This window comes from Dicentrarchus labrax, unplaced genomic scaffold (genome assembly GCF_905237075.1).
Source record: "Dicentrarchus labrax unplaced genomic scaffold, dlabrax2021, whole genome shotgun sequence".
Lineage (NCBI taxonomy): Eukaryota > Metazoa > Chordata > Actinopteri > Moronidae > Dicentrarchus > Dicentrarchus labrax.
In genome coordinates this window covers 8779709-8800704 of record NW_026136715.1, presented here as the reverse complement: position 1 = coordinate 8800704, position 20996 = coordinate 8779709, and the positions used below count along the sequence as shown (strand labels likewise).

The following is a 20996-nucleotide window of genomic DNA, read 5'->3' as shown; positions in this document are numbered from 1 at the left end:
AGGTGAGAAAAAAATATACTGAAACTCAGATATAACAGCTTACATAATTAAGAATCTGGGCATTTGTTCTTCCAGTGTTTTGTAATTGAGTCGTGAATTTGTGGTTTTATCTCTGTGAGTTTAAGTCAGTGCCATAATCTGGATGACATGAAATAATAAAAGCATAGCATAGCATAGTCATAGCATAACTGTGTTACCTTGTGAGCAACACAGAGCAAGCCGTTTCAATGACTTAAGAAAATAACTGCTGACAAGCTTTTCAGATTTGACAGTTTCTCATGAATTTTGCACTAACAAGCAAAGAAAAAAACATGAGGCTATCCAAAGTTGTTTATCACAGTGTTTTCCTACTGTGGCCACAAGGAAGGGAGTACATACTGCTGTGACTAGATGTTCCAGATGATGGGATGTTTCTGCCTTAATGGCTTGTTGGAATGGACAACACATGTAGACAGGCAAACTGTCTCTGTTTCTTTTACCATTTAAGTACCTTTTTTTAAAAGTAGTTTACAGGGCGTGTTTTTGCATAATTTATTAAACATTGCTGGCAGATAAGGTCAAAGTAAAAAACAATCTTCTTCATGAAAACCAACTTAATTCACCTTGTAACATTACGCACAACAATACACAAAGGTCTACAGTTTGGGTGAAAATGTGAATGTAAGTGAGTAAAATGTGTGTTAGGAGTGTTTTCAGATATTACAGACTAGGAAACCCTGTATACACGCAGCACTGCACAAACAACTAAAGACAGTTATTGCCAGACGACTGCACCTTTGATATGTTGTCACCATTTTGTAATACAGCACCCTTTATGAAGGGTTTAAAAGCTGCAATTAATCACCTTATTAATGGCTAATAAATAATTTACTAATGCTTTATAGATCAGTTATGGGCCATTAATAAAAACAACTTTTGTGTTGCCAGGTTGGGTAAATTCCTGCCGTTGCAGTTGTGATGTGTAGGCCCTATGTATTAATGGATTTTAACATTTATAACTGTGTTTCGAAACACACAGGACACACTGTGCAACCGAGTCAAACAGCAGAATGGAATGGGAAGTTTTCTAACTCGAATATGTAACGAAAACATCTGTTCCCATAAATATTTTGCATTTCCAGTAGTGTCTACAGTTTAAGTGTTGAATGCAAATCAACAGCTGGTCAAACTTTGCATTAGTCATCAGAAAAAGTGGAAACAATGAACCATCAAGTCTGCAGTTGTAAATGTTAATAAACTCATAAAAAAAGGCTCACAGCTCTCTCACTTTAAGTCATATTGAATTATAAATGCTACTAAATTATTAGGTCGATAAAGTGATGTTACACAATCATTCAAGTCAGCAGTTGTAAATGTTAATAAATGGACTGTGGTCAAAATGTCCTGCTGCTCTCTTCCAAAAGGTTTGTAAGTCTTATTGATGAAGGGATAAAATGACAAACCAAGTGTCATACTGCAGAGGGACTTTCAACAACCTGACAGCCCTAAAGGTGTCCTTAATGATTAGCTAGCATATTGATCTTTAAAGCATTAGTAAATAATGTATTAACCAACAAAGAAGCCATCGGTTACAGTTAATACAGTGCGTATTACCAGAAAGTGGTCCAGATATGTTTGTGAATGTGAACATGTGTGCGAAAAAATCCACAAAGTGCTTCTGTTGTTCCAGTTTTGAGGACTTTCTGGTGTTCCACAGGCAACAACAAGCCGAGCCCAGATTAAAGTGCGGCTCCAGATGAAGCAGCTGGATCGGCTGCGTTCATTCATTACCGGACGAGTGTGGTGCGGCTGATTAGACTGATGAATCAATAACTGCAATCAGCACGGTAATGATAAACATATAAAGAAAAGCGATTCCAATGAACAAGTCGAAATTACCCGAGGGATGATCCGAGATAATCACTGAACGGTGAACAGTACATAAACGTAGAGAATGAGGCGTGTGATTCAACCGTGTGTGCGTGTGTGTGTGTGTGTGTGTGTGACATGCAATTTCCACTGCAGAACTTTAAAGACTGCTTGAATATTCACACAAGCACAAAGACAGCAGCCAGAAGCGGCGGTAGTGCACCTAAAGATGCGCTAGTGGGCGCCTTAAGAATGAAATCCAATACTGTTGTACAGTGGATTTTTGGTTCACACTGCACTCAGAGGACCCGAACCTGGAAATGAGCCCTTCCTGCACGGTTTGGTTAATTTAGAGAATCGTCAAACCTCCATTAACAGTCCTTCGTTGCACATAAAAGATAACACACAACAACCATACACTGACACGCAGGGATGATTTCAGGGCAGCGAGACATAAACACACTTTATAAACCGCCCCGGTGAGGCGGAGAGGCGTCAGTGCGTTCCTGTAAATAATTTCAGTGTATAGTAATTCATGCTAAATGCAGATATCAGGAGCAGTGAGAGCCAAAATCCTGGAGAGAGTTACAGTTCCACACCTCAATCTCTGCAACATCATTTACCCCCCCAGAGAATCAATAAAGTATTCCTGATTCTGATCTCTGGTGACAAAAAAGGGGCAGCTCTGTCACATTCCCGTGCTTCTTCATCCTCGGCCTGCATGTGACAAAACTCTTGGAATTACCTGTCAGCTGCTTTAAACCGCTTTTTACACCAATTCACCTTTTTATAACAACACAGAGGCAGACTTTAAAACTGGGAAGCATCCATCATTTATTTTGTGTGTAATTCCAATGAACGAATCATCAGCTTCGACCTCGAGGTTAACTTATTGATCTGATTTTAAAATACAGCTGATTTCAATGTAAATTGTCAAGCATCGATTTTTACGCAGTCAGTTCCTGTCCCTATTTATTGTTTTGTTCTTGTTGTTCTCGTTGTTGTTGTGGAATGCGTTACCAGCAGTGTCAGACAAAGCTCGCCTTTGCAAGGGATCTAATTTGTGGCGCTTAATAAAAAAAGGAAAAAAAAAAAAAAAAAAGGGAAGAGGGGACACATCATTTCCAATCTTGCGCGGTGGGCGGGAAGATTTGTGCAGTCAGTCAGACAGAAGGAGCACAGGAGAGGAAGAAAAGTAGGAAATCTCTGCAACCCCTGGAGTCTCATTCAGCACCACTCGCTACTGGACAGCGGCTGAGCAGCGGAGTTGATCGACAAACAGGAGATCTTGTTTCAAACCTGGAGTCTGGGACTAACACCGCATCTGCACAGGGCGCTTTATCCACCCCTCCACAACTAACAACACTTCCCAATTCACACTGGCATTTTGACTCCCCACATCTGTCTTCTTTTTCTTTTCATTTAAAAAAAATTTAAATCATTTGTATCCGTGTGGCGGGTTTGGCGAGCGGCGTCCAAACAGGAGGCGAGTGCTGACTGGAGCTGGCTCTGCCAAACAAAGACGCAGGAAGAAAAAGAAGGAAAAAACACACACTGGACGGCATCAGAGATCGCAGAAGTTCATTTTCTCCACTTTTAGGCTCACTTACATCTGGAGGATTTAAAGGTAAGAGTGTGTCCTCTCTTTTACAGTGTCACATTTGGAGCAGCGGGGGGTTTTAAGGAGCGCTGTGACAGGCATGCATGCAGAGTTGCGCAGCTGTGTTGTGGCTTCTGTCTGTTAGAGTATGCTGCACAAATCTGTCTATCAAAGCTACTTGGACGCGTGTTTTGCATGTTTAAAAAGCTATGTACGATCAATTAAGGTTATTCTGGTTTTCTCGTGGCATTTGGGATTGAGCTCAGTCGCTCTTGCTGACTTTACAAACCCCTCTCCTTGTGGATATTGGTGTGTGTACGCGTTTGTTGGAGAGGTTTAGCCTCTGTTTTGGAGGGCTGTGGTCCCTGTCTGATCAACAGATGAATCACCTTTCCTGAAAGGCTTTAGGAGCACAGGAACGAGGCTGACATTTCTCATGGAGCTGATGGAGGAGGAGGGGGAGACTTGACAATACAATGAACCCCTTCATCAACTGTGTCTATGGGAGCCCCTTCTGCAAGCCCCTCTCTCTCATTTCCGCTCCACTTGGCTGACTGTTGTTCCTCACATCCACACAAGCGAATCCGGGGAGTCCATAGGTCTAATCAATGCACAGATCAAGACTGGTCGGATAAATGAATGTCATTCAATTAAAGCAGTGGATATAAGCGAAGTAGGTGCTATTTTTAAGACGCCCTGAAATGTGTGAGCTTTTACCGGGTTGTTTGTGTGAATCGGTGTGAATTCGTCTTTGCATGTAATCATTTCCAAGTGAGACATGACGCCCTGGTGGGTCATATGGTTTGGTGACGCCTCACTTGATTATGCATCACTGTCAGAGGATGCATGAACCGCTGCTCATATTTCCGCTGCTCTTTTACAATGTTTAAACATTCAAATATGTATTCTTGAGGAATGTTTCCACTGATGCGATGCTGTGTAGTTTTTCTTCAGGATTGACACAGAAACGAATCAGTTTGCACAGGCATCCTGGAGTGACATATTTAAACATTTCTGTGCAGTTAGCAGGCAAACCCGTATTTGCTCAATTCCCACTTCTTATTTCTTCACGTCAGTCTGTGTTTTTCTGGTTTGTTAAGTTCCACTCTAAAAACCCTCTGGATCTCTTCTGTGTCAAACATCCACATCTAGCCTACACAAATGCCTCAATAGATTTCAGTTAGTGAAAATGAATTAATTGAGGCGATACACTCATTACTCTCAGATGCATTCATAACTTCATATTTCTGCCAAAAGACAAAAACTGTAGCAAATGACAAACAACCCACAAAAATACATTGTTGGTCTTTAAAGACCAATCATATTCTCCCTAAACACTTTTTGAAAGCAGATGTACTCAAGCAGAAATGTTTCACAGAGAGAGAAACTTCATGTTTCAAATTGGTAATAGTTTTAGAAAAAAAACAACAGGAAAAATCAAATCTTTGCTGCACTAATTCTCCACCTAGTCTGAACCGTTGAGCAACATCACACTGTCTGGAGTGTAGATAGCAGTCACAGTATGATGATTATCCAGGGGAAAAAATTGTTTTCTCAACCTTCATGGTAACTTATTATGTACCACTAGACAAATCAATTTTGGTATTAAGTCAGGTGGATTGTAGATTAGCAATAATGAACAGCACTTTTTAAAATTCAAAATCATGGTAAGTTAAGGTCCACTCAGTCTGATCAAAACTGGAGACAAACTCTTTTGGACTCTTATTTTTCTGCTTGGTGGTGCATTTTTACTTCATTAACCTGCGTTTACAGGATTTTCCTTCATTAATGCTAAGCTTTATCTGCCCTGCAGTTACCACTTGGTCGTGCTGCTTTTAAAACAGAATATCAAGGTGTGCATTTCAGGAACAAATAGAACCATTTTAAAATGACCTCTTTATTTTGCCCTGAACGGAGCCCCATATATCCAAAGCTGTGCACCACCCCCACCAAGATCCGCCAATTAAATGGCTGTTTGTTTTTTGGCTATTGAGGCTAGGCCATAGTTCAGATTAGGGTCTGCCAATCGGAGGTGGGATTTGTAGGCAGCCTGGGAGGAAATGCTGCCCTGGAGACCCAGTTCAAGGAAGGAAGCAATTACTGCAAAATGTATTGTTGACAACCCCCCAAAAAATGCTTGAATCATAAAAAACCCTGAAAAGTACAAATCTGCTGTGTGAAGGGGATACCTGAACATTTAAGAGTGTACCTGCATTATTCTGTAAGTTTCTAATGGCAGAAGACATTAATTCAGAATGTTTCCTCATTAACAAGTTTCTACCAGAAACAAAAAAATGTCTCATTAAGATGCAAAGCTTGGAGAAGCTCTAATAAACAGAGTAAGAGACTGACTGTCAGCACAAAGCCTTTTTAACCTTTACATCCAAATGAGTTTCCTTGTATTGTAATCTGTTCCAGAACTGATAATGTTCCCGTTATACCCAGAAAATCATCCAGGATATGTTTACTGTCATTTCCTCCATCTTTTGTAATTCATTCTCCATGCTGCTGTGAGTTAGTGTGACATTATAAGAACAGGGCGGGATGAATTATTCTCCTCTGCCGGCTTCTCTTCCTTTTCCTTTCAGGCTGAGCTGAAAGCGAGAGCATACGTCAGCCCTGAAACTCACAGACATCCCGCAGTGGAGACAGACAGACAGGGAGAAGAGTTTTAGATATCCATTCCACTGTTGTTCCTTATCACTGCTTCTTGATCATGGATTGTCCACACTCTGGATCACCTCCTCTGCTTTCTCCTCCTGGCTGTCCATCTGTTCGTCAGGGGGCCGTCTGCATGTCCTTGCTGCGCTGACCACAGTCTGATGATCTCCAAAACAACTGCAGATTCATTCCTCACACTCTCAACACAATCCTATTTTCCAAACTGCTGATTCTTCTTCTCTGTGATCCTTTAACAAGCTTTCCATTTTATAAGGCTTAGTCATTTCTGCCATACGTGTCTCTTGGTAAAATAGTTTTATTGCAGGCATTGGACTTTTTGGATAAAGTTTTCAAGTCCAGATGCTCTTGTGTAAAAAAAACCCCACCATGGTGTAAGTAAACTCTCAGCGCATGAGAGCTGCCACACGCCTACAGGTTGAACATCTTCATTAGAGGGCTGTTGATACTAATCAGAGATGACATCCACTAGCACTCTGGTTAATTTACAAGATTTACAACACAAACAACGAAGCAAATAATCTCTCTATCCCAGCAAGATAGTTCCTCATGACAAGGTCTCAAATTAATAGTTCTTCAAAGGTTATAATGTCATATGCTGGCCTCAGCAAAACTGCCTTCAGCTCACATTTTAAATAATGTGTCCCCATAATTGATCCACATCACTAATACATCTTCTATAACTCAGACAGTGTAATGTTCTGGTTTAACCTAGAGAGTCATGCAAGATAAAGAACTAGTAATATATATTTAAATAGCAAAGTGAATAAGCATCTTTATCAGTCTGACACATGACTGTAATTTTAGCTAGTCCCTCCTGTGTTGGCATGACATTTTCCTCATTAAGCTGGATGTCTATATCTAATCACTCAATTTTTTGTTTAAATGACTTAGTAAGATAAAGCTACAGGAAAATTAAAATCGTGAATTTTTAACCGCAACCATTCATGATGCAACCATTTTTTGCCATCAGCTGCTACAATTGACATCAACAACCGCTCCCTTTACATTAATGTCTTCATCTTAATTTTCTGGCTCAGTGGCTCAGCTCTGAACAGTCGTGAATGGTTTTGTAACAGATGAGGAAAGTTCCCAAATATGGCACAGGGCCCTTCCTTAGGCGTGGCTTGGGCTGTGTAACTGACAGATTTGTTGATTAGTGTTGGATTGGAACTTAATTTTACAAGATTTACTGACAAGATTTTGATTTGGCTGGATTATTCACCATAAAAAAAATCCAAACAACTTATTCCAAAATGCCAACAATACGGGATATTTGAATGTATTTCAGGCAATATAAAACAAACTGGGTTAACAGGATTTGTTATGGGACACAGTAATTGGCAGGGATAGCATATGTTAGCATAGCATATAAATTAAAGCTGCAGCTTTGGGTGGACATTAACGTTAAATAGGTTTCTGGTGTCATAAAATGAATTTGCCATGTCCTTCCCTTGAGGCTAAATACACACAAGCGTAGTGTAGCGACACACAAAACTCTTTTCTGATCTGATCTGTTGGACTGTACATTTGTAGGAAACATCATTTGTCAGTTTTATGATTTTATGATTTGACAACACTATGGTTAAGGTTTGTTTAGGCTTAGGCACAAAACTTTAATGGTTTTGGTTAAAATGAGTAATTTGTTGAGATTAGGGGAAACTCTGCTGTCATGATTACTAGACGACCACTTGGATAAAAGTTAAAAGAAACCCGCACTGACTGCCAGTAGGAAATGAGAAACAGGCAGTAGGTTTTGGGCATTTGCTGAAACGACAGACGCTTTCCTTTTTCTTGGACAGTCTCGCAAATTGTTTTGTGTTGTTGGGTGTATGTAACATTGCTAAATCATGTATTCATGCTCTGCCAGCATTAAGCATGTGCTCTGCTGTGTTCCAGTTTCGGGTCGTTAAACCATGTCTAATTCAATCACACTGTTTATGGCTATTTTTCTTTGTTTTTGTTCTTTCTGTTTCCTACACAGCCGTGTTGCCGTAGCGACCTGAGTCATTTGGATTTGTTTTTGCGTGACGTCTCTAGGTAATTTGTTTTATGGACATGGTATTCTTGATTTAATTTGCTTATAACTATAACATAGTGGTGTTTTTGACTTTCTACAGAAAAGGGTGAAGACTAAATGTGATATGGTGATTGTTAATAGGTATTTTATTGCGTTTTTAAATGCTTTGCAGTAGATTACATGCACATCTAGAAGTTGGATCGAGTTTCCTATAGATTTAAAAGTGTTCTGCTGCTCATATATTGTATAGGAATTCTTTAGTTTCATACATTCCTTGCGTTTTTATGTTTGTGTGTCCGAAGGGGCCCACTTCTGCATTTTGCATTGATATTCACAATGTGTGAGTTGAGGCATTTTCCCACTTTCTTTGTCAATGTTAAGGTCTGCCCACTAGTCATAAATATGTATGAGTATATCTTCACACTAAAGTGATCTAGCTCAGAAACTCCCCCAAGTGCCTTAAAAATAAAATCTTTGTGCAATCAAACTTTAAAACTACAAAGTAAAAACAAACATCATTACCTCTATTTGTATACAATGTGTACGGGAAATAATTTGGATTAACAAACTGTTTTGATGGTAATGTATTTTATAATATGGCTTTGGTAATGGTGAATATATTAGCTGATAAAACTCAGATAGATTGAATGGGATTAATTGAGTAGTGTCAGGGAAGGAAAAACACTCTTAATATGATCCGGTATTCAGAATAAATGGTCTACATATTGTAGGTCTACAGCAGAAAATTGTAGAAATGAGTGAGGAAAATTATCCCTGCTTTTCCCATAATGCATGACTTCAGGGCCAGTTCCTTTTAACTGCAACAGACCACTCCAGATTAGTTCTTGTTCTGCACACCAGTGCCTGGCAGAAATCTCTTGCCAGCAGCAGTGGGAAGGCACAGCCGAGTTCCTAAATCCTTTAGCCAACAGCCACCCAACTCTCTGTGCACTACTCTGGCCTTGATTACAATTTGTGTGCCACAGTGGCTGGCTCCAAAGAAAGGGCCACATGGAAATATTCAATTATAGGTGAGTTGGATTGCATGGGGAGTTTGTTGCAGAGATTTATAAAATTGTAATTTAACATAAAGTCATACACCGTTAAAAAATATTCTACATTCTATATTTGGTCAGGTGACAGGTTGTAAAAGCAAAGCAAATCCTGTACACACATTGTGAACCAAGGCGGTAATCTTATTTAGTCCCTGTTTTTCTCTACAGTGAATGCTTATAGATCCACCATTCAGATCCAATTTTCTCATTAGCCTGCCAGTGCCTTAAAGAAAGATGGATGTAAAAAGCGTGCATCCTATAACCTACATTCATTCAAGACCAATATAGGTATCACTGTGGGCAGACACCGGACATGATTTATTGCAAACTCATGCTCTCCTTGTTTTGCCCAAGTCCACAATTGAATATGAACAAGGCATGAGAGGAAGCTTAGAACAAATACAAGGAAGCACAATGTCATTGTTTCTCAGCAAAATGCATTAACATTATTGACTTTGCAGGAGTGCATGTGAGTTACCTCAGGTCATTGTTGATTGGCTGGCACAAATTGGCTCAAGTACAGTAAGGCACTGAATCAATAAAAGAAAATGCAAAAAAGTAAACGTATGCAGGATGATGTTTTATTCAACATCTCCTGCGCTCTTTGTCAACAGTGAGCACTGCAATCATATTGCACTCCTCAACAACATCCACCGAGTTGTGTTTAACAACATTAAATTGTAAAGGGAGACTGCCATTAGAGGCCTCAGTTGTCTCACTTGGTTGTGTTTTGCTTTATAATGGCCCTGTAGGGCTACTACTGTGCACCGCAGGTCCACTTAATGGTGTGCTGATCTGTTCGAGCCCATTACTCAGAGAATCCTTGTCATTGCCCTTGCCCTTCCTCAGTACCACACTTCAACTCACCGGTAATGAGATGTCTGTATTTACACCAAGTCCTGATTACTAATGCAGAGGCAGCAAAATGGGATACCATGTCTACCACTCCCAGCTTTCATGTCTGACACCTGTAAGTGGTGAATTAGAATCGGTTACTCATATTGCAAACATGCAAACACATGGAGCCAGCCTGCCCAAGTAATAACCACTATCTCCTGAAAACAGAAAAAAAACATTTACAGTGAAGGAGAACATAAAATAAATATAACATATATATGCAACCTGTAGTGAGAAGTGTAATGCTGGTGAAAAAAAACCCCCTATCACTTCAACCCTGCCTGCTAGAATTTATGTTTATATACTAAATGGTCATTTGGGGTAGTTGTAGGGAGGTGGTCGGAGTGGGTGATGGACGGCCACCAGAGAGAGTGGTTAATCTGTGTGCATTCTTTGTATTTTTATATCAAAATCCAATTATTTTTTTTCTCCCTTTACAACTAAATGTGAAGCATGCTTATGTACCATTTATTTCCAACTTTTAGCGACTCACCCCTCACAACATGAAGTGAACTACCTCCAGCAGTCAGCTAGCCAGCTACCCAACAAAAGCTAAGTAAGCCAGCTGCTGGCGACATAAGAGTGGTATCACTCTTGGCAAGGGAGTGAAGAAGTACATTTCCTAAAATGTCAAACTTTTCCTTTAACGGAGTACTTTGAGTTGTGTAAACATAATCATAAAAACATTATTCATGCTTAAGTCTGCGCAAGTGGTCACTGTAGGAAAAACTGATGAAAAATGTTGAAAAAACGTTTGGATACACATTCAGGCTCAGTATAAACATTTTGTGACTTTGTAGGTACGTTCAATAAAAAAGTTTCTTTATTATGTTGATAAAAACATAATCCAAGTGGCAGCATGTTTCTTTATATATATATATATATATATATATATATATATATATATAAATAGAATAAAATATATCTATAGGTATATATATATAATTACAGCATTAAACATTTAAATGTTGCTTAGCTGCAAATGAAAAGTAAATACTCTACATTATAACAATACTCCAATGTTTGAAAACTTTTCAGCCCAACGTTTCCTTTAGTGAATCCATTATTGACTGGTGGTATTTCCTACAGATTTGCTGTGTGAACAGAGCCAGACGTGGACAGCATCTTCAATGAGCTGTTGTGAAAGATATTTGTTTCATGATTTGAGATACCTCTGACTCCCCTGTCTGACTTAAACACTGTGTCCTATCTTTGTTTACAGCGTGGCTGTAATGGCTCTGTAGACTTCCCTCAGTCAATACAAACACCATTCTAGACCCCGGCTGTTTCATAACTTGGCGGCATGAGGCACACACACGCACACATGCGCGCACAAACAGCAGCACTGCTAGAATGCCTTAGGCTGTTCTTCTCTGGATGTCTTATCCATGTAGAAGAATATTAGTACATGGCATGGAGTGCATTTGATATATTGGGACGTTCCACTAGATTTAGCTCTACTTGTACCACCAACATACTGTAGGCTTTAAGCTTTAAGAAAATATGGCCGCTTTATAACAAAAATGCTAGATGAAAGACAAATATTTTAATTTGTATCACTTGGTAGCATTCTAACCCCCAGCTTATGCAGTCTTGTTATACATCTTATATATGAGTTTATTGGCTTCAGGTTTAAGGCTTTTTATTGAATCCAAGTCTTTTCGAGTCCTTTGTCAAACCTATTTAGGTAGTGGTTCAAGGTTCAGTTTTATTATCATTATGCAATATATACAGGACTGCACAACGAAATGCAGTTCCACGCTACACACACACATTTTTTTATAAACAAATATTAAAATATTTTAAATGAGAATAAAATAAAATAGACGATAAATGATAAAAATGAAAAACAAAAGTAGCACTAATGGAAATATAAAGGAAAATATTATAAAACAACCAAAACAAGGAAGATATACAGTTACGTTTATACATTTTATTGACTATTTATTAAAAGATAATACATTTGGGATAAAACAGTGTTGAAAACAAAATCATATATACAGTAAATCCATTAGAACTTGCACTCACATGCAAATCTGTTGATAAAAGGTGACTACATTGAAATTAATTGATTTAGCCACTTTTCTGTTTTAAATGCTGCCTGTCTTCCCCCATGGCTTTATATGCATTGTGGAACTTTTCAGACCCTACTTTTCTTTATCTGTCCACAAGTCATCCCTTTTTGCCTCCCGCTCCTGCTCGTCATCTACTATAACCATAGCCTAGATTGACCCAGGATTTGTAAGGCTAATAAAAGGCTGATATTTATGTTTTTGAGTTGAAAAAAATCTGATCAAGCAAGCACCTCCTTTGCGTGCTTGCTCCTGTAAATCGGTGGCCCAGTTCCAGCATCCCCTCTTATGCACTTTGGTGAGCGGGTTTAAGGATGTCCCGCTGTGAAATCAACAAAGTGTTTGTCACAGAACGTCTAAGCCTTTTAAGCACATTTTCTGTGAGTCTGCAACTCTGCAGATGTTGCTTAAGGAAATAACCCACAATGAATAAATAGTAATGACAGTGGAAATACGCATTGTCAAAAAGTTATTGCTAACCAGCACCGTGTATACTAAGTTGTTGGTCTTACAATGACATGTTACTGACTTTAAATATGGAGCAGTATTTAAACCATACAGTATGAGCTTTATCATACACAATCCACACTCCTCACACAGAGCCATCACACGCTCCTGTACTCATAGAGTGTCAAGTTATGGTAATGTTACGGTAATGTCACAGGTGATGTCAGTTAAAGTCTGTGAAGGTTCAGTGCTTTGGGCTTAGGGGAATTGCACCAGTCTATTTTACAGTAATCTGTATTTTAAACCCACTAGTCCTTTCGCATTTACTTTGTCAAATTTGCTCAGATGTTTCCAACCATTAGCCCTTTTTTAACAATCATTTCTAGTGACATGCCATTAATTCAATCTCATCTTCCATAGAGACACTATGGAAGATGCATTTGGGTCTTCTCCATGTTTCACTGTACCTGAACTGTGACAGTAGCTATTTGGATGAACAGCTACCTTAATATTTTTTTACACCTCTACATATATTAAAGGATAAAATATTCCATTAGAGGTTTTTTTTTTTTTACTCTAGGAGCTTAACAAGTCTAGGAATTTACCAACTTGAAACTGGATCCAAAATAGCACTGGCTCTCAGAACCTCTAATTAAGGGTATGGTGTGAACAAAAGGCCATCCTTACAGGTGTACTGTGTGGGCACTCAAACAGCCAGTCTTTCATCAGTGTATTAGAGTGCAACAGCAACCACCCGTACAGACTCGATTCAGGCTTTCTAATGAAATGCTCTATCACTGTCATCAGACTGCCATTTTCACGATCTATTAAACCTCATACATTCATTGCACTGTTATGCATTATGTGCCATTGACTCCTGGGATCCTGCAGCATTGTTTCAATTATTAGGAGCAGGGCAGACATTGCTGAAGCTTCATTAGGAAGTCATATCATGATTTTCCATTTTATGAATTTTTGCCAAGGAGTTCAAGATTACTTCCTATTTAATTTTACACCTTGTATGGTGGCCTTCCCTCTGTTCAAACTGAGGCCGCATGATAACTGAAGATCAGTGACTGACGTTTAATGGATATTGCTTAGTTTTCTTTGATCTTTGTTTGCAGGGTTTAGCATCCACCAAGTCCAACACACAACACACAACACACTTCCTCTCAAGCTGCACTCCACATAAATGACCACAGGGTTGAATTCTGGAATAATCTCCAGCAACAGGGTGGTGGGGCTGCATGTAATGGCACAGCTTAGATGTTTATTGGAATTTAGACCACTGTATTTGCCCACAAGGTACAAAATAAATTATAACTTTCCAGCTACTTGGATCATCCAGTGTCACAACCTGGGGAACCGAATATAAGAGTTTGCAACTTCCAACAAAGGATTTAAGTAAAGAATAAGTCGTTTTAATGAGGCTGAATCTCATATGAATGCTATGGCAACATTTGATGTAATTTGGTGGTGCAAAGTAAGTAGATTTACTTACTGTAGTTAAGTACAATTTTGAGGTATTTGCACTTATTTCTACTGCATGCTACTCCACTCCCTTGTACTCCACTTTTTACAACTACATCTATTTGTTACTTTTCAGTTCTTACATGAAAAAACATAGGATAGGCTTATAAAATACAACGCATTATTGAAGTTTAAACCAGTGGTTCACAACCTCTTTGGCTTCTTACCCCATGTCTTGTTGGGGGACCTTGTCATGTTTCAGATGTCAGTTGATAGTAGTAGTTCCACCAAAGAGACATTTTGCCTCTCAATTTTTAAGATGTTTGAGGCACAAAGTAGTAAAATGATCCCAAAAATTCACAAAAAGCAAAGACTACAGAAAAATCTAAAAAGGATACCAAGAACTTTTTGCAGCAGTACTTTTACTTCCTACCTCATAAATCATATTACGATGCCTCCCTCCGCTTAATCTTGTGACCCTGTGGGGCCCGATCCCAAGGCCACCACTGGACTACACAATTTAAACGTCATCAATAAAACATAATCTGATATAATACGAGCTAATAATGTAATAAATCAGTTTTTTTTTTGCTGCAGAAGGAGTATTTTTACATTTGATTTTGAATGCAGGACTTTAACTTGCATTAACTATTGACTATTTTTACATCATTTGCTCAGGTTTCAGTTTCATGATAGTTGAAATCACATTCCAAGTCCACCAAGCTGCTCTCAGTCACTGTGTAGGAGTTAGTCCCCAGACCCTGTGCAACAAGTGATTGGTCGATTGGACTGATTGAGTCCAATCAACTCTTTTTTTTTGACAGTCAAGGGAAATTAAAGGTATGGCAAGTATAAAAGAATAAAGGACTGCTTCAGCTGTATTGACATTTTTACTTAACCAGATGATCTAAGTACTTCTTCCATCACTGGGTACACGAAACAGATAGTAAACCGAAAAGATTGTGTTAAACTGCTTAATTCTGACAGCTTATAATCTATATGTTCACATTTTTAATATATTGAAGAATGGGCTCTGTCTCCATCAGTGATTATATGGGTATGTATCACTCAAAGTAATGTTATGGGAAGGCATCTCATCAGAGTCATTTGTTCTGTGGATTGTGGTCTTGAGACAATGAGACCATTGTGCAGCATATTGTTTACAGCACAATCTTCCAGTATTCAAAGATAATAAGGTACTTTATGCCCAGCTAAACCAGTTAAAGAGCATCTTCATGAATGCTTGAATTAAGTCAAACACTTTCCATATCGTCCCCAATCATAGATCATAGAACATTTATAGCAAAGAGCTAGAGGCTTTCCTTTTTAAAGAATAATTCAATATGCCACTGCACACACTGACAGCCATCGAGGGAGGATTAAGGCAGTTCTGAAGGCAGATAGTGGCCTTAGGTTTTAAGAAGTATTCAATATTAATTTATATTTTGGACATTTTGATTATTTTGCAGTTGCTTAAGTTGTAAAACAGAACCACTAGACCTGAAATGATTAGCTGATTAATCCAATAGTTGATTAGCACTATTGATTTATCATTTTAAGTCAGTTTTCAAGCAAAAAGGCCAAACATTCTCCGGTTTCAGTCTCTCAAATGTTATGATTTGCTGCTTTTCACTGTTCACTGAGAAAGGAATTTATTTCACTATATGTCTGACAATTAATAGACAAAAAAACCTAGATGAAAAAAGGAAAAAATATAATTTGATAATGATATTAATAACTAATAACTGTTAGTTGCAGCCCCAATGAAAACCTTGTAATATACATAAAACTATTCACTCAGTAAGCTTTGAATGTCTTATAGTCACAGTCAAATAACCACTAGCAATATAAACAGCTTGTGTTCCAGTGTCTTACATAACAGCACATTTTTGGTCGGCATGAAGCATTCATGAAAATACCATCACAACAACAACACATGTTTAAAATAATTACCAGTGAAGACAACACTGCAATTATTATACCCAAATATTTACCTTTATATGGATTGAGGTGAATTATTAATGATAATATTGGTTAACAAACACCATAAACCAGAGACTCTGCCAGAGAGTGTTGTCTGTTCCCTCGAGCTTATTGAGTGGGATGCACAGGATCATTAGAGGCTAATGTCAGTCTGGTTGAGGTCAGCTGCTGTAGTAATGAAAACATACAACCTCAAAGGCTGGCATAGAAAGCTTAGAGGTAAGATTTTCTCTTTATATTTTCTCTAATGTATTGTTACAACCACCTACACTCTATAGTCCCTATGAACTGCTGGTAGACGCTTGATTTCAGGATATTTTCAACCTGCATTTTGTTGTGAGTTTAGAGAAAAGGATTTCTATAATTTTGCAGCACACCAAGTCTCAGATTGGTCAAAATGAAAGCACAGACCTCAATTGTGCATTTGGTTTGATTTAGAAGGACACATAATTGCAGTACAAAACTGAACGAAAGTAGCCTCCTTATTTCATTTACTATCTTTATGTGCAATCACTAGAGCTGGAACAATTAACTCAAAAAATAATTAACTATCAGTGTTGTGCAATGTCACACTTCACAACAGTGACAACAAGGTTCAGTTCACACAGGTTAAAATTAACTAATTCATGTTCATAGTTCACAGTTTTTGAATTTTGAACTTCACTTAATGAGCCGCTGAGCTATCCACCATTTTCCTCTACAATGTAATAGCTAAAAAATAACTCAATTTCCACCTGGCATTGTTTCCTTGCGCTACTTTTCTTCATAATGTGTACTGCTTTCTGTAGTGGTTTATATATAATAAAGCCTCTTTTAGCGTGTTCACGCACCACACTGGCAACAATTTTGATAATCAATTAGTTATTGTCCAAGCACAAATGCCAAATATTTGCTGGTTCCAACTTCTAAAATATGATAATTTGCTTTGGGTTAGGGACAGTTGATTGGACAAAAGAAGACATGTGACTTCAAGCTACAAGAAAATGTGATAAACATTTCAAACTATTTTATGACATTTTATAAACAAAGCAAGAAAATAACAGATTCACTGATAATGAAATCAGTAGTTGCGGTCCTATTTCACAGAACTCTCCAGCCACCCTGAACCAATCTACTCAGCCAGTCAACCTTCAGTGAATATCTACAACAATCTAATCACATATACTTATAATCTTCACTGACAGTCCTCTCATCTCCTCATTGTCTCCAGATCAAGCGGACTTTCAGCGATGCTATGATATGGCTTAAACGAAAATAATTCTCTGTAAAATCCCTTTCTAAATTATTTTTAGACACATGTGTTTTCCCCCCTTTACTTGTCGCATGGAACATGCCTAATCTACTTAAAACAAGTTGATAGACTGGTAATATAAATGAGACCTCTTGGCCATCTGAGGATCTGTCTTCATTAGGAGCGGATCTGGAGAGAGTTTCTATTAGCTCACTATCAAGATGGGGAGACTGTGAGGAGGAAATTACGCATGTCACAAGACAAAGTACGGGCGGTCCACAGCTAAGCCCAATGGAGGATGAAAAGCCTTAATCAACGACAAGCACTACCGGTGACAGGGCACCATGATCGCCCAATGCGTCTCAATGTAGAAGATTATATCCAACCTCTGACAGATTGACACTTCCTCTGTGAGTTCCTGGCTGAAGAGAGCAAAGGATGGCACCATTCCCCTTGCTCTCCTTTCCTTGCTTTGTTCGTGACTATCAAAGGTCTTTCCCAGATTTGGGTCATTATTTTTTTGTTTCATCTGCTGGGGTAATAACACTTACCGTTCTTTGAAAGATAACAGCAGCAGAGCGAGCCCCGGGAGGACCATATACATAACTCGCCAAAACTGTTGTATAAATTACAGTTATAATGGAACTGAAGAGTTCAAAATATCTGATGTTTTTGTGTAAAATCCTTAAACTCAATTTAAAGGTCATGATCCATCTGAATGAAAATGTTCAACCTCTCAATGTTTTTCTTATCTGGTTCCTGTTTCACTTTCCTGTCCTTGTCACATTACTATTATGAACATGCAAGTCAACAGTGTCGGTAAAAAATCTTTCTACTGTTCATTTCAGTGCTTTACAGACACTTGCATAGCATATTTGAATAAATCTGATGCCATTATGACATGGTGCACTATGTTTTTTCCTAGCCTGCTGCAGCTAAAAAGATTTCTCTATAGACAAGAAACAGCTTTCTGAAAAGAGAAAGCTTCGTTATTTTTCCTGACCTTCCTAGTAAGAGTTCATTTACAAGAGACATGGGTCTAAGCTAAAATAATTCTTCCCATTGTGCAGACAGCACATACATGATGCTGGAAAAACAAACAAACAAAACACATCGACTGTGGGTGTTTTTCTACAAATTCATGGTCATGTGGTTCTTCTAAAACGGTTTGTCTGCCTGTTGGTCCACATTTGGCTGTAGCTTCATCCATGCCAAGGTTACTGGCCATGCAGCCTTTCTCTTTTGTCATTCTTCTCCTTCATGGGGCACTGATTGATAATTAACTTGATTTAATAGCCCTGGTCCTCGGAGAAAACTGTGCTAATTAACAAACAAGGAGCAGATATTTTCATCTTGCTCTCAAATGGAAAGGGTTCCAATTGTTCAAATCATAACCTAAAGCTCAGACTGTTGTCTGTATGCTATATTTGGACCAATGTCTTTGTATGTCATGCGTTTTCCATAAAAATCCCCACATTGACAATATTACTTAAAAGAGTACTCCATCAATTTAGCATTGCGATGGACAGTAAAAAAAAGTATGAAAATCAATACAGCAGAACCAGATAGTTCTGATCAGTGGGTGGGATATACAAGGCAGCAAGTGAACCTTTTTTCCTCAAAGTTGATGTGTTAGAAGCAGGAAAAATGGGCAGCATGAGGATTTGAGCGACTTTGACAAGGGTCAAATTCTAAAGGCTAGATGACTGGGTCAGAGCATCTAAAAAAAAAATGTTTCACATATGTAGTAGTACCTGCAACACACTTTGATTGAATTTTCTGATTTTTTTGGTGTTTAATTATTTACAGACAGAAAATAAATATCAGTTTCATTAATTCATTCATTCATATTTTGGGGGAAAGGAATCTGTGGATTGAATTAGGGTTATTTGACTTTAATGATCTATACTGACTTGATTTTCTTTGTTATTTCTGTGTTCTTGCCAATTTAAAGGTTAACATCAATGTGATGTGAACGTGCCAAATTTAGCCAGAAGGCTAATTTGTATTTGTAGGTTGATGTTATGCACTGAATTAAACATTAAACATCCAAGCGAGACAAATGCATAAAAATCTATATCAAAGCACAGAGACACAGCATATGTTGGAGTGATACAACTATGTTGCATCTCTAGCAGTTTTAAACCATATTTCATGTTGTAATTTCAAAATATTATATGTCAGGCCTGGCATATCAAAGGCTGTCTTTCATTGCGGCGTTATCTGCGTCTTTGCTGTTGTAGGTTTGCTGCATATTTCAGCTTCTGCCAGAGGTTGTGTAATGAGGCTTGTCGCCAGGGGTTGTGCTGACTCAAGGGACCCTGCTCTCTTCTCTGAGCAAGTGCCAGGAAAGAGAACCTAGGGTTATAAGGAGGAGGCAGAGAGTGTAAATGCCTGCTCTCTCAATCCCAAAAGCTTTATATGAGAGTGAATGATCAAGAGTGAATAGCTTCCTAACAGAAGCAAGAGATACTGTAGTTGCAGGACTTTTATTTTGATAAAAAGCTACAGTACCACCCCACCATCTAAGAGGTTCTTAAGGGTTGATATGAAGTGCTTGTCTATTTTGCCTCTCTGCTGACCTTTACAGTAAAGAGCCTGCGGAAATAACAGAGATTCAGTAGATCCTTGTAGGCAGTCAGACTGTGGTTTTTGGGGAAGCATATCAGCAAGGCAGAGTGACACTTGTCATCTTGATAGGTTGGCTGGGAGCGGTGACAGGACAATGTGAGCCCAAGCTAGCCTGTCACCCGTATCCACCCAGCCATCAGTGATTAAAAATGGCAGGGCAGTTAAACCCTCAACCACAAGCCCTCTTCGGGGTATCATGTCATGTTCAGTTTTAGGCAGACTCCTGATGCCGCATTTGAAAGAAACTTTAGAAAACATTAAGTTGCTCTTGTTCTCGCACTCTTTGCACCAAAATGTGTTCGAATTCATGTTGAGAGATCTGACACCAACAAAGTCATTATGCCTGTCTATGAGCTTAATTGTGCAGCTATCATGTAATAACAGAATTTCTCTATGGAGTGACGCTTTGTTAAGTCTTAATTATTTTACATTCTAATTACATTAATCTGGTTATCCAGTGCATTTATGAATCTAGGATCCTGTATTATCTCTATTTGGGATATCCGGCATCTTCAACTTGCTTAAAGTCTTGTTGGATAAGTAGCAGTTCTACATTTCAGGAGTGGGATCAGTGCCTTGAGGGAGCATCAGGATATATCTTTTGCTTTGAAGCTCTGAGGGCTGTACAGAGTTCATTCAACTGCCAGTTTAATGGATTGAGTCTGGCTTTTCAGAGGTGCCACAGAGACCTAGCTATTTGCTGTGCTGGTTAAAAGTCGAGAGAGAAAAGAAGCTGATCTATCCCCTGCCTGTCTCTCTCTTTAAGTCTCTCTCTTATTCTCCTGTTATCTGTTTGCTCCATTTATATCTAAGCTGATACATTCATTTATTCACTGTGTAACTGTGAAACAAGTAAGCAAGAAAGGAGTTTGAAAATACTGTAGCTGTCACTCAGTCTCAGTGAGTGTGAAGTCAATACTGCATAGATTAGCACATCTAACTTTTCTGAATTTTTATTTAATTTCATAGTCACAAATGTATGTCTTCAAAAACAGCTCCAATATAATACAATAATATAGGGGGTTTCCGCTCAGGATATGCAACATTTGTCTAAATGCCATAT

The 20996-nt window shown here is 38.5% G+C and overlaps 1 protein-coding gene across 1 annotated transcript in view; it reads left to right on the top strand.

Moving 5' to 3' along the window:
• Window positions 1-1084: 1084 nt before the first annotated feature.
• LOC127377611 (metabotropic glutamate receptor 4-like) overlaps window positions 1085-20996 on the top strand; it is a 169081-nt gene continuing 149169 nt past the window's right edge. Inside the window, exon 1 of the mRNA XM_051425678.1 lies at window positions 1085-3475. The gene's annotated coding sequence lies outside the window, so the exon portion shown is untranslated. The remainder of the gene's footprint in view (window positions 3476-20996) is intronic.